Raw genomic sequence first — 11,083 nt, 5'->3', positions numbered from 1 at the left:
AGCCCCTGAGGATGACCAGGAAGTGTAGGAGGGGTGTCTGAGTTCCCTGTCCCGGGCTGCTGCCGCGGTCAGAAACTCACTCACCCCAGTGATGTCTCTCCTGGTGCCTGGACCGGAACTCCTTGCTGCTAGGTGTCTCGTAAACAAAGGACCTACCTAGCTTGCTGCAGGCAGGCTAGTGGGAACAAAGGAGCTAGCACCCTCCCGTTTGCCCTGCCGATTCGGATTCGGTCCTAGAGCCCGAACAGGCTGGGCTGGGAGATGTTATGTGGTCAAAAAGGGAAGGGAGTCAGACGGAGGCGAGGAGGGTTGTGGATGCAAGCTGGGTAGGATAGGAAGAGAGAAGGTATCAGGCAGAGTAGCCCCTGAGGATGACCAGGAAGTGTAGGAGGGGTGTCTGAGTTCCCTGTCCCGGGCTGCTGCCGCGGTCAGAAACTCACTCACCCCAGTGATTAAACCTCAGTCTTTTATTGTGAATTTTACACAAGGAAAATTCTTTTTTTTTTTTCTTGCCACAGTACCTGGGCAAAGCAGTTCGCAAGAAGTATAAAGATTCTTTGAAATCAATACATCATCATTTATTATAACATTTTCCCAGTTCCCAAGTCCCATGCCAGCCACTCTATTCTTAATTCTTAGCTGAGTTAATCATAAAACAACTTCTGAGGCTTTCAGCTCAGAAGCTAACTGCTTGCAGTTTACAGAAGCTTAGTTCAGTGGGTTCAGTGGGTTTTACTCCATTGTCGTACCCTTGCCGCTGTTGTTCCTCACAGTTCCAATTCCATAGGCAGGCAGCCCTAGATTCTTCAGAAACTTTATTCATCATAGCCAAGTTCTTTTCTGTTTCAGTATAATTCTTTTGCTGAGTTTTATAATCAGGCAAAGAACAATTTTTGCATTTTCCCCAAATTTCCCCCAATTCGAGGTTTTTCCCATAACCTGCATTACAGCTTCAATGCTGCCCGCTCTATCAGATCATGAAGATTCAAAATATTGTACAGCACATCCATATTTTGAGAAGCCACTGGTGTGGAAGGATAAAAAGAACATGAAGAACAAGTACACTCGTAGAATTGCTATAACCCGAATCATCTGTAACATTGCCAAAAGCGTATGCAGACGCCATAGAAGCAGCCCTCCGGGCATGAAGGTGGTAGGTGTTTTCTCCTTGACCCTCAAGTAACAGGCTCATTTAGCTGCCAAAGGGTTTCCTGGAGGGAATTGCTTCCTTCATCCCAGGAACCCCAGGTTGGGGGGGGGGGCTGTGCTTTGCTGTCTATTTTGTTGATTTTCTCCAAGAACCAACTCTTTGTCTCATGGACTCTTTGTATTGTTTTCTTTGTTTCTATTTTGCGGCTTTCAGCTCTCAAGTTGATTATTTTCTGCCATCTGGTCCTCCTGGGTGAGTTTGCTTCTTTTTTTCTAGAGTTTTCAGGCATTCTGTTAACTCACTGGAGTGGGATTTTTCCAACTTCTTTATGTAGGCGTTTAGTGCTATGAACTTTCCTGTTAACACTGCTTTCCATTGTGTGGGACCCTCACCCCTTATTCTCAAAGGAATTTCCTAGCAAAATGTTTTAAAAATAGAAACCCAGACTCGCTTGTTCCCAGGAAGATAGTGGCCTTCCCCACTCCCACCCGAGAAATTATGCCTGGCCACCTGGTACAGGCTGATAAAGATGCCCTTGCTCTAAGAACAAGGAGATAGCTGACTTAGTAGGATGGGAGAAAGCAAAAGTCCTCGCACCATACCAAGGCATCTTCAAAAAGCCTCTTTATAGTTATGCCTTTAAAAGCTTACCCCACAGAGGAGATACAACTCCTCTCTCTACGTCAATACAATGGGGATGGAGAGGAGATCCAAACATGTTTGTATCACGATGATTAAACCTCGCTTGTTACAGTCTGGGCCTCTCTGGGGGTCTCTCTCTGGGGGTCGTAACCTGGACACAACACATTGTGTCTCATAAATTTTGGTATTATTCTTGGGTTTGGTCTTTTCATGGTATGCCATATTTCCTGGATATTTTGTGTTAAGTTTTTGTTAGATTTAACATTTTCTTTAACTTATAAGTTTATTTCCTCTATTGCATCTTCAACACTTGAGATTCTTTCTTCCATGTCTTGTGTTCTACTGTTTATGCTTGCATTTTGGTTCCTGATCGTTTTCCCATATTTTCTATTTCCAGAATTCCCTTGCTTTGTTTTCTTTATTGTCTCTATTTTGGGATTTCAAGTCTTGAATTGTTTCTTTCACCTGTTTGATTGCTTTTCTTGGTTTTCTTTAAGGGATTTGTTGATTTCTTCCAAGTTTTTTTTGTTTGTCTTTTTCTCCATTTCTTTGAAAGAGTTGTTCATTCCTTCTCTAAGGGCCTCAAACATTCTCCTAAAGTTTTTTTTTTTAGGTCATTTTCTTCTGCTTTATCTGTATTGGACTGTTCAAGTCTTGCTGTTTTAGAGCCACTAGTTTTTGTTAGTGACATGTTGCTCTTTGTGGTGTTGAGTGTGTTCTTACTTTGTCTACCTATCACTTCCTCTGACTGGTGTAGTTAGGGCTGTTTCTCTGGTGACCAAGCGATCTCCATGGGAGCAAGACCAAATTACCTCCAGGATTGTAGAGCAACCTCTTTCCGAGAGTGCTGAGCGACCTCCAGGACTGCCAAGTGACCTCAGGGGTGACTGGAATTGTGGCTCCAACTCCAGTACAAGGAGGAACCATAGAGACATGGATCCACTGACACCTGGAAAAGTGATTCTTCCTTCCTTTTGAGACATCATGCTGCAAACATGGATGTCCTCTTTATTGTCACAGTTAGGATAAAAGCATCTTTATTTCATGGTACATTTTGTTATTCACATCAACTTTTGGTCTATCTCATTATTTGTTGTTTATCTCTGACCCTTCTCATGTCAGAAGACTAAAATGAGAGTAAATTCTTCTAGTTTTTAGGATGGTTAGTGAATTTCATGGTCAAGCTAAGAAAGATTTTTTTTTTTTTACCATGCTTACCTTTAACATTGAATGCACTCAACAATACTGGAAATCTCTTTACATGAACTCACAGCAACTCTGAAAGAAATGTATGACCAACCTCAAATTTCTGAGGACAGGGCAGCAATGCTGGGAAGTAGAATCAGAGTCTGGTACCAACCCCAGCATTCGGATATTGACTTTACACTAACCATTCTGGTGATCATGGACAAACAACTCGCCCATGTCTGATGGGAGACATGTGACTCTCTTTGGGGAACAATGTCTGGGAACAGCACGAATGTGTGCAAGACCCTGAAGACCCCAACTCACTTGGCAAGAACCTGTGGACAGTTCACTGTATAATTCTGGGCATGACACCAGAACATGTATGCTACATGCTCTCCTTGCTTTCACTATGCTAGCCATACTGATGGCCTGATTGAGTCACAGTCAGTCATGAAGTTTAACATTACATATTTGCCTAGCTGTTCTGGAAAGAATTATTTTAACCATAAGAATCTTTGAGAAATGTCTAGGAACAGGGAATGAAGCAGAATCATAGAAACCCACAGTCCCATTTCTTATAGCTGTGCCAAAATGCTAAGAAGTCAAGAGAGTGAAAGACATAAGCACAAAGGATAAACAGTGCCAACTATTAAGAGTAAGTTTCCATGTTATGTTGCCTATAGGATAAATGGAAAAACCTGGTATCTCCCTAGAGGAGACATAATAGTACAAAATGAAGAATAGATTCATCCAGCTTTGGATGATGACTGTATCATAAAAATCCAGATGCTACCAGGTGTAAATATTAACCACAAAAGACAAAACTGTCTCTTATTTTGCACATTGTTCTACCTGTAGGTTTGGCTAGTTGGAAAAGCTTGTTTGTAGCTTCGAAGATTGCTCATGCTTCTAACAGTGGAGATATAGATCAAAAGGTTAATGGGTACAAGTGGGAGAGTTGGGAGACAGGAGGGGAAAGATGCAAGGAACAAACTGATAATTATTGGAAACCGTTTTTAGAAAATTAGGAAGCAAGAACTGACTGTAAAACTGTTCATGCAAACCATTAAAACTGTACAAATAAAGACAGCCCAGGCTATCTGGGCACACTTGTTTGAACACCAGGTAGTCAGAATCTCTTCTTGGAGCTGACTTCACACACCCATCGCAGGTCATCAAACCCCTCTGGAGTAGGCTTCCAGCACATGTCTACATCAGCTTTCATTTCTTTAAAATAGCAATGATATTAGCATCACTTAAAATACTGAATGAGTTAAGTACATGCTATGCAATATATATTGCATATGTAGTTCAATAAGCATCAAACATGACTGGAAACATTATGTTAGCTAACTGCATCTAATTTTCTCAGGTTCACATAGCTACCAAGAGATAGTACCAGAATTCAAATCCAGGTATTTCTGATTTAAAGGCCCGTACGTTTTCTTTTATATATTGCAGCATGATATATGGTAAATAGCTATGGCAGAAAATAGCTTTAAAAAGTACTAATTAACTAAAAGCTGAAAGTGAAAAAATAAATTTTATTATGAAAATAGAAGTCATAATGAGATATGGTCTTTATAATTTTAATTTATTTTTATTATTTATTTTTTAAAAAAGAAAACAAACTATCTCTTTTTCATTTTACATACCAATCCCAGTTTCCACTCCCTACCCTCCTCCCATTCACTCCAACTTCTTCCTCACCACCAACCCTCTTCCACTCCTCAGAAAGGGTAAAGAACTTTGCTTTGGGGAAGATCCAAGGCCCTCCCTACTATATCTAGGCTGAGCATGCTATTTATCCAAAGAGAATGGGTTCCCAAAAAGCCTGTAAAAGCAGTAGGGATAAATCCTGGTGCCACTGCCAGTGGTCCCACAGTATACCCTAGCCATACAACTGTCACACAATTCAGAAGGTCTAGTATGGTCCTATGCTGGTCTCTTCCCTGTCTGGCTGGAGTTACTGAGCTCCAATTAGCTCAGGTACACTGTTTCAGTGGGTGTCCCCATCAAGATACAGTATATTAATATACAATAAATCAATGTCAGACAATAGAAAACTAGCAAGTTGCCAAAGTAATATAAAGATAAATGCATGAAAATTGTAATGGTTTAAGTAAAATACTGTGGATCCCCAAGGGGTGCAGCGGCAGAAACATTGCAGGTCTCCCGGTGGTGGCAGTGGGCAGTGGGTCATGAGACCATGGCAGACCATGAAGGCAGGGAGCCGTGTGGCAGGTAAGAGACCAAGATGGATAGGCATGCCCTGCAGACTGAGGTTGGATATTTATTTAATGGGCTATGTAAGGGAAGGGGAGAGGGGAGAAGGGGAGAAGGGGGAAGAGCAGAGAGAAGGAGAGAGAGAAAGAGAGAGAGAGAGAGAGAGAGAGAGAGAGAGAGAGAGAGAGAAACAGAGGGGAAAGGAGGGGAGGAGCCACAGCAGGTGCTACCTCTTTGGGAGAGAGGGAAAGGAAGAGACTCAGGCTGGAAGCTGAAGATCAGCTTGCCTCTTAGGATGGGGGAGGAAGTGGGTGTGGCTTGTCTGTTAAAGGGACAGGACAGACCATTATATACTTACCTTTTTTTTTTTTAATAATAAAAAGGTGGGAGGTTAGGCACAACAGGTTAAAGGAATTGAGGCAGCAAATTCTCAAGACTGTTCCTGTTTATTTGTGGGCATCATCTTGCCGGGAGGGGTGGGGTGACCTGAGAAACCTGGTTGTCCTAGAACTCACTCTGTAGACCAGGCTGGCCTCGAAGACAGAGATCTGTCTGCCTCTGCCTCCCAAGTGCTGTAATTAAAGGTGTGAGTTTTGTTCTTAACTGTATGAACTGCTGTTACTTTTACAAATAATGATGCTTATATCATATATTATGAATAATTTATTTGTTCACTTTTAAAAATGATTGAAATGTTGAAAATAAATTAAGAGATTCTTTTGAATCTACATATGCTACACATGCATACACAATCACTTTTTGTCAAGAAGTTAAAGTTATCAAATAAAGATGTCAATATAGCCTTCTCTATAGTATTTATCACAGGATAATTTTTTTTCTGAAGAGAAATCTATCATTGAAAGAGAAAAAGCAATAAAAATGTTAACCACCACAGAAGACCTTATTGGAAAAATGTTTCTAAATTCCAGACCATTATGGTGCTAAATTCCAGCTGGATACATTTGAATACATTTGTTAAAAATAATGCCTAAGAGTAATACCAGTGTGTACTTTAAAATGCTAATATTTATTCACTAAAGTGCCTTTATTTTAACAGCACATAGTTGCCAGTGTTTAATGATGTTAAAGATATTTTTCTAAGAATTTACATGTAGACAAAAACCAGCTAGAATTCCTTTTCTACAGAAACAAACTCTGACATCCAGTCACTGACACAGAACAATGTCCACCATTAGACAGGTAATGGTACCACCTACTCTGGGGCCACACAGACTCAAGGCTTTTCCTGAGGCCTTGCTGTTTTCAGAAGCTTTTTGCTTAAAACTAGGAAATTGCTTCAGAAGACCAGCAATGGCCTGAGGCATGGACCTTGGAGAAGCTGTGACTTCCTCCTGAGAATTCTACCTACCCTAGAGTGCTGTCCACTGTCCCAGGCTCCTGTGTGCTAGGTCTGTCTTCCCTTTTCGCAAAGTTGCTTGGTTAGCTTTCTGCTGACTCTTCTCATTGTATGACGATTTTCCAACTTTCCCTCATTTCCCCCGAAAACTTTAAATAAGATGCTGTATTTCTTAATAAATTGGCCTCACAAACAATACAGTTTGTACAAAGCACTAGATTTCCTTTCTTCCTCTCTTCTCTTCACCTGGTCCTCCCTGTTAGAACCCTGTCACTGAAGAACAGGGTCAGCTTCCCATGGATGGATTGTCAGGGATGACTCCTTATCACTGGATTACTACATAGCAGTGAATATTAACAAATTACAGATTTGTATAAAAGACATAAATCAGTTATTTAAATTCAATGCTCATTCAAAACATCAAAATCCCCAAATAATTCTATAGTAAAGATCAACTTATATTCATAACCAAGTGAAAATAAACTACATAACAAATACCTGATGGGCGATGAAAGGAGACAGAGACAGAGACCCACATTGGAGCACCGGACTGAAATCTCTAAGGTCCAAATCAGGAGCAGGAGAGAGAGCATGAGCAAGGAAATCAGGACCACGAGGGGTGTACCCACACACTTAGACAATGGGGATGTTCTATCGGGAACTCACCAAGGCCAGCTGGCTTGGGTCTGAAAAAGCCTGGGTTAAAACTGGTCTTGCTGAACATAGCGGACAAGGAGGACTACTGAGAACTCAAGAACAATGGCAATGGGTTTTTGATCCTACTGCACGTACTGGCTTTGTGGAAGCCTAGGCAGTTTGGATGCTTACCTTACTAGACCTGGATGGAGGTGGGTGGTCCTTGGACTTCCCACAGGGCAGGGAACCCTGATTGCTCTTTGGGCTGACCAGGGAGGGGGACTTAATGGGGGAGGGGAAGGGAAATGGGAGGTGGTGGCAGGGAGGAGGCAGAAATCTTAAATAAATAAAATAATAAAATAAATAAATAAAAGGAAAACAATAGCTCTCTGACCAAAAAAAAAAAAAAAATACTTGATGAATCACAAGCTAAGAAACACTCTTCCCTTCTTTATACCTAATGCCAAATAATCTGCAGTATTTCCCTTGGGGAATTTATAACCATGATTTATAACTGACTCTCAGTTATATGATATGCTTGAGCCAACAAATGAATAGCAACGATGCTAGTCACATTGGAAGTTCCACAATTTCCCACCAATTTTGTGTACTAGAAGAAACCTTTTTGTTTTCCAGTCTAGTCTATGAAATGAAGACACATATTATTTATCCTAGATCAGCCCTCCTTGATGCAAGGAACACGTTTTCATAGACGACCTTGAGTCTTCTCCTTTTCAGAATGGTACCAAAACTGACAAACCTGATGCCATATGGGTAGCAAACACCTAAGCAACGCTGGAAACTGATGTCCACAAAAGTGAAAGCAGGGTCGGGAAAGAGGTGATGCAGAAAACTTGTGGAAACTGAGGCCAGCAGCCATGGTACTGTTCTAATTATTGGTTTATTCACCAGCAATAGCAACATATTTAGAATTATTCACTAAATTACATGTTAATGGCTCATGTATTTACTTTACCTTTCATAAGGTAAAGGTAAAATACATAAGAATTTATGATTGTTCAGATTTGCTGACTTGTCTCATTGTATGGAAATAATATTTTTCTTTTTGTTTCCTTCTTTCCTCCCTCCCTCCCTCCCTCCCTCCCTTCCTTCCTTCCTTTCCTTTTCTGAGGTTTTTTAAGACAGGGTTTCTCTGTGTCACAGCTCTGGCTGTCCTGGAACTCACTTTGCAGACCAGGCTGGCCTTGACTCACTGAGATCCTCCTGCCTCTGCCTCCAGAGTGCTGGGATTAAAGGCGTGCACCACACTTTCTGGCTGGAAATAATTCTTTATCTGTCTATCATTTCACATTAAGCACTCATCACCAAAGCTAACTTAAAACAACTTACCTTGCCTAGGTGTCTGTGTTTGCACGTGGTATGTTAAGTATAGTGCGTGTATAAGGATGTGTGAGTGCAAGTCAGAAGAGAATGTTCAGCAGTTAGTTTTTGCCTCCCACCTTGAGGCAGGAACTGTCTTGTTCTGGGCCTCTGCACTGCACACTCTAGGCCTTCTGGTACACAAGCTTTAGAATGTTTCTCCCTTTCATACATACTCATCTCTATACAGCAGGAATAATTAATTAATTAATGCAAACCATTCTCTCTCTCTCTCTCTCTCTCTCTCTCTCTCTCTCTCTCTCTCTGTGTGTGTGTGTGTGTGTGTGTGTGTGTCTGCCTGTCTGTGCATATGTATGTTTTCCAAGGAACTAATCATGTGATTTGGCTTATACACTCAACATTTGTACAGGTAAGCAATTTTCCTAGCCAGAACTCTAACTTTTTAGAAAGGAGAGACAGAGACATAGACATAGAATAGACATAGATGGGGGGGGCTAATTCATTTAGCAATAGAAAATTTACTAGGAGATGTTTTGATATATTTTTTACCAAAAACAAAACATGTGGGCAAACCACTATACTCAACCAGCCAACCAAATCAACAGTTTTCACATCTACAGATCCACCTAAGTGTGACAAAATGTTTGAAGTTCAACTGGTGCTGCTCTGTGCTGTGCAGTTAGGTCTCCAATGCCTGTGTCTGTTCTGAACATGTATAGATTCTCCTCACCCTTAAATAACATAAATTTTTACATAGCATTTACATTATTTTAGGCATCATAGGTAATCAAGAGATGACTTAAAAGTATAAGGAAGTCTACTTTTGTATTATGTACAAACACTACACCATTTTACCTAAGGGAGTCAAGCATTTTTGATTTGGGTGTCTTCATGAAGTCTTTAAGAATTAATCTCTCAAGGCTAACAAAGGTCAATTGTAAAGAAAATGTACTAAACACACTTTCATTTCCTTGCCTTTTATTAAATCACATAGCAATAAGTATTTAAATATCCTAAAAGAAAACAAAGAAACCAAGTCTCCATACAGAAAATTGCTAACCAGTAAGGGCTTTATATATACACATATATAGGTATTCATTTGCAAGGATGCAAACACAGAGGCGCAACAAAGGCTATAAAATAACAAAGTCATGATTCGGCAAAAACATTTGCTGGGTTTGAGGCTAGCAAGGAAATCAACAGTGACGAAGGTATGTGCTCCGGTGCTGTGCTCCAGGAAGCCAATCTTACACTTCTTAAAGCCGTGGTGACACAGAAGTGCTAGTATGTTCTTGGGAGTTCAGATTACCTACACATAGCTAAGTCACACTCCTACTTCTTCCAAGCCCAGACACCATCAGCAATTACACATGTAAGCTGTCAAGCAACTCGGGTAGACTTTGGCAAAGTGTCTTTTATATATTTAAACTGCATCAAGTTATATAAAGGGCAACAAACACAGTGGGTCGAAACATAAACTGGGCAGAGCCAAACTAAAGCGCTACGACAAAACAGAAACAAACAAACAAAGAAAAACCCTATTTTCTTTTCCGACTCGGAACGTAGGAATAAGCTACAAAGCTCAGGTCAGTCGCCATCAGATCAATCCTTAATGTTTCCACATCACACAGCGAATGTGCGCACACACCCAAATTAAGAACAAAACAAACACACTCCCGACAACTGGTTCTTGCCGTTCCAGCTGGTGAACACCAAGTGGCAAGATAATTAGGTATGCTAGTGGCCTCCACCTGGGGGCTGCAACCCTTCCACAGAGGTCACCTAAGACCATCAGAAAACACAGATATTTACAATTCATAACAGTAGCAGAATTAGTTCTGGAGTGGCAATGAAAATGTTATGGCTGGGGTCACAACATCTGGAACTGTATTCAGGGTCGCAACATTAGGAAGGTTGAGAGCAACTGCACTAAGCAAAAGTTTGGCTCCTTAATTGTGCTTCAGAGAAGCAGCTGCCCAGCTGAAAACTACTTCCCACACGCCCCTCGCATCAATACTGGGCGGTGGAATTCATTTACCCCTAGAACATGTTGATGGTATTACACTAGAGCAGGAGGATTTTTTTTTCTTATTTTTGAAACCTTACCCAATTAATTCAAATCCACAGGGTGAAAGAACGTTAAATACTTAGGTGACAGTCACCAAAACTATGAGGCATGAGCCCTTCCATCACACCTTGCTCAAGGATTCTTTAACAACCACAACAGCTACTACATGAGTAAAAGTCAATTCACTTAAGCTAGAGAAATTTTGTTACTTTATATGGAGATTTGGGTTAGCTCGGTGCTTAACTGGGCTATCCAATATTGATCAGAAAGAAACCATCAGATGGCAGTTCTGGGTTGTCTAGAAGGCAGTAGCAGCCACTGAAGCTTCTGCTTCTCTAACCTAGCAGACACCCACTGGGAAGAGTCCTTGGGATCCAGTTAACACCAAGCTCAAGCTATTCCAGATCCGCACTGCCCCTCAGAGTCCTCTCCTCACTACAGTAAGTCCCTACCCATTCTTTGTATTTAGTCACTA

Source organism: Alexandromys fortis, unplaced genomic scaffold (assembly GCF_014885135.2).
Source record: "Alexandromys fortis isolate MF-2015 unplaced genomic scaffold, M_Fortis_MF-2015_v1.1 scaffold_32, whole genome shotgun sequence".
Taxonomy (NCBI): domain Eukaryota; kingdom Metazoa; phylum Chordata; class Mammalia; order Rodentia; family Cricetidae; genus Alexandromys; species Alexandromys fortis.
Note: the sequence above shows the minus strand (reverse complement) of the source record.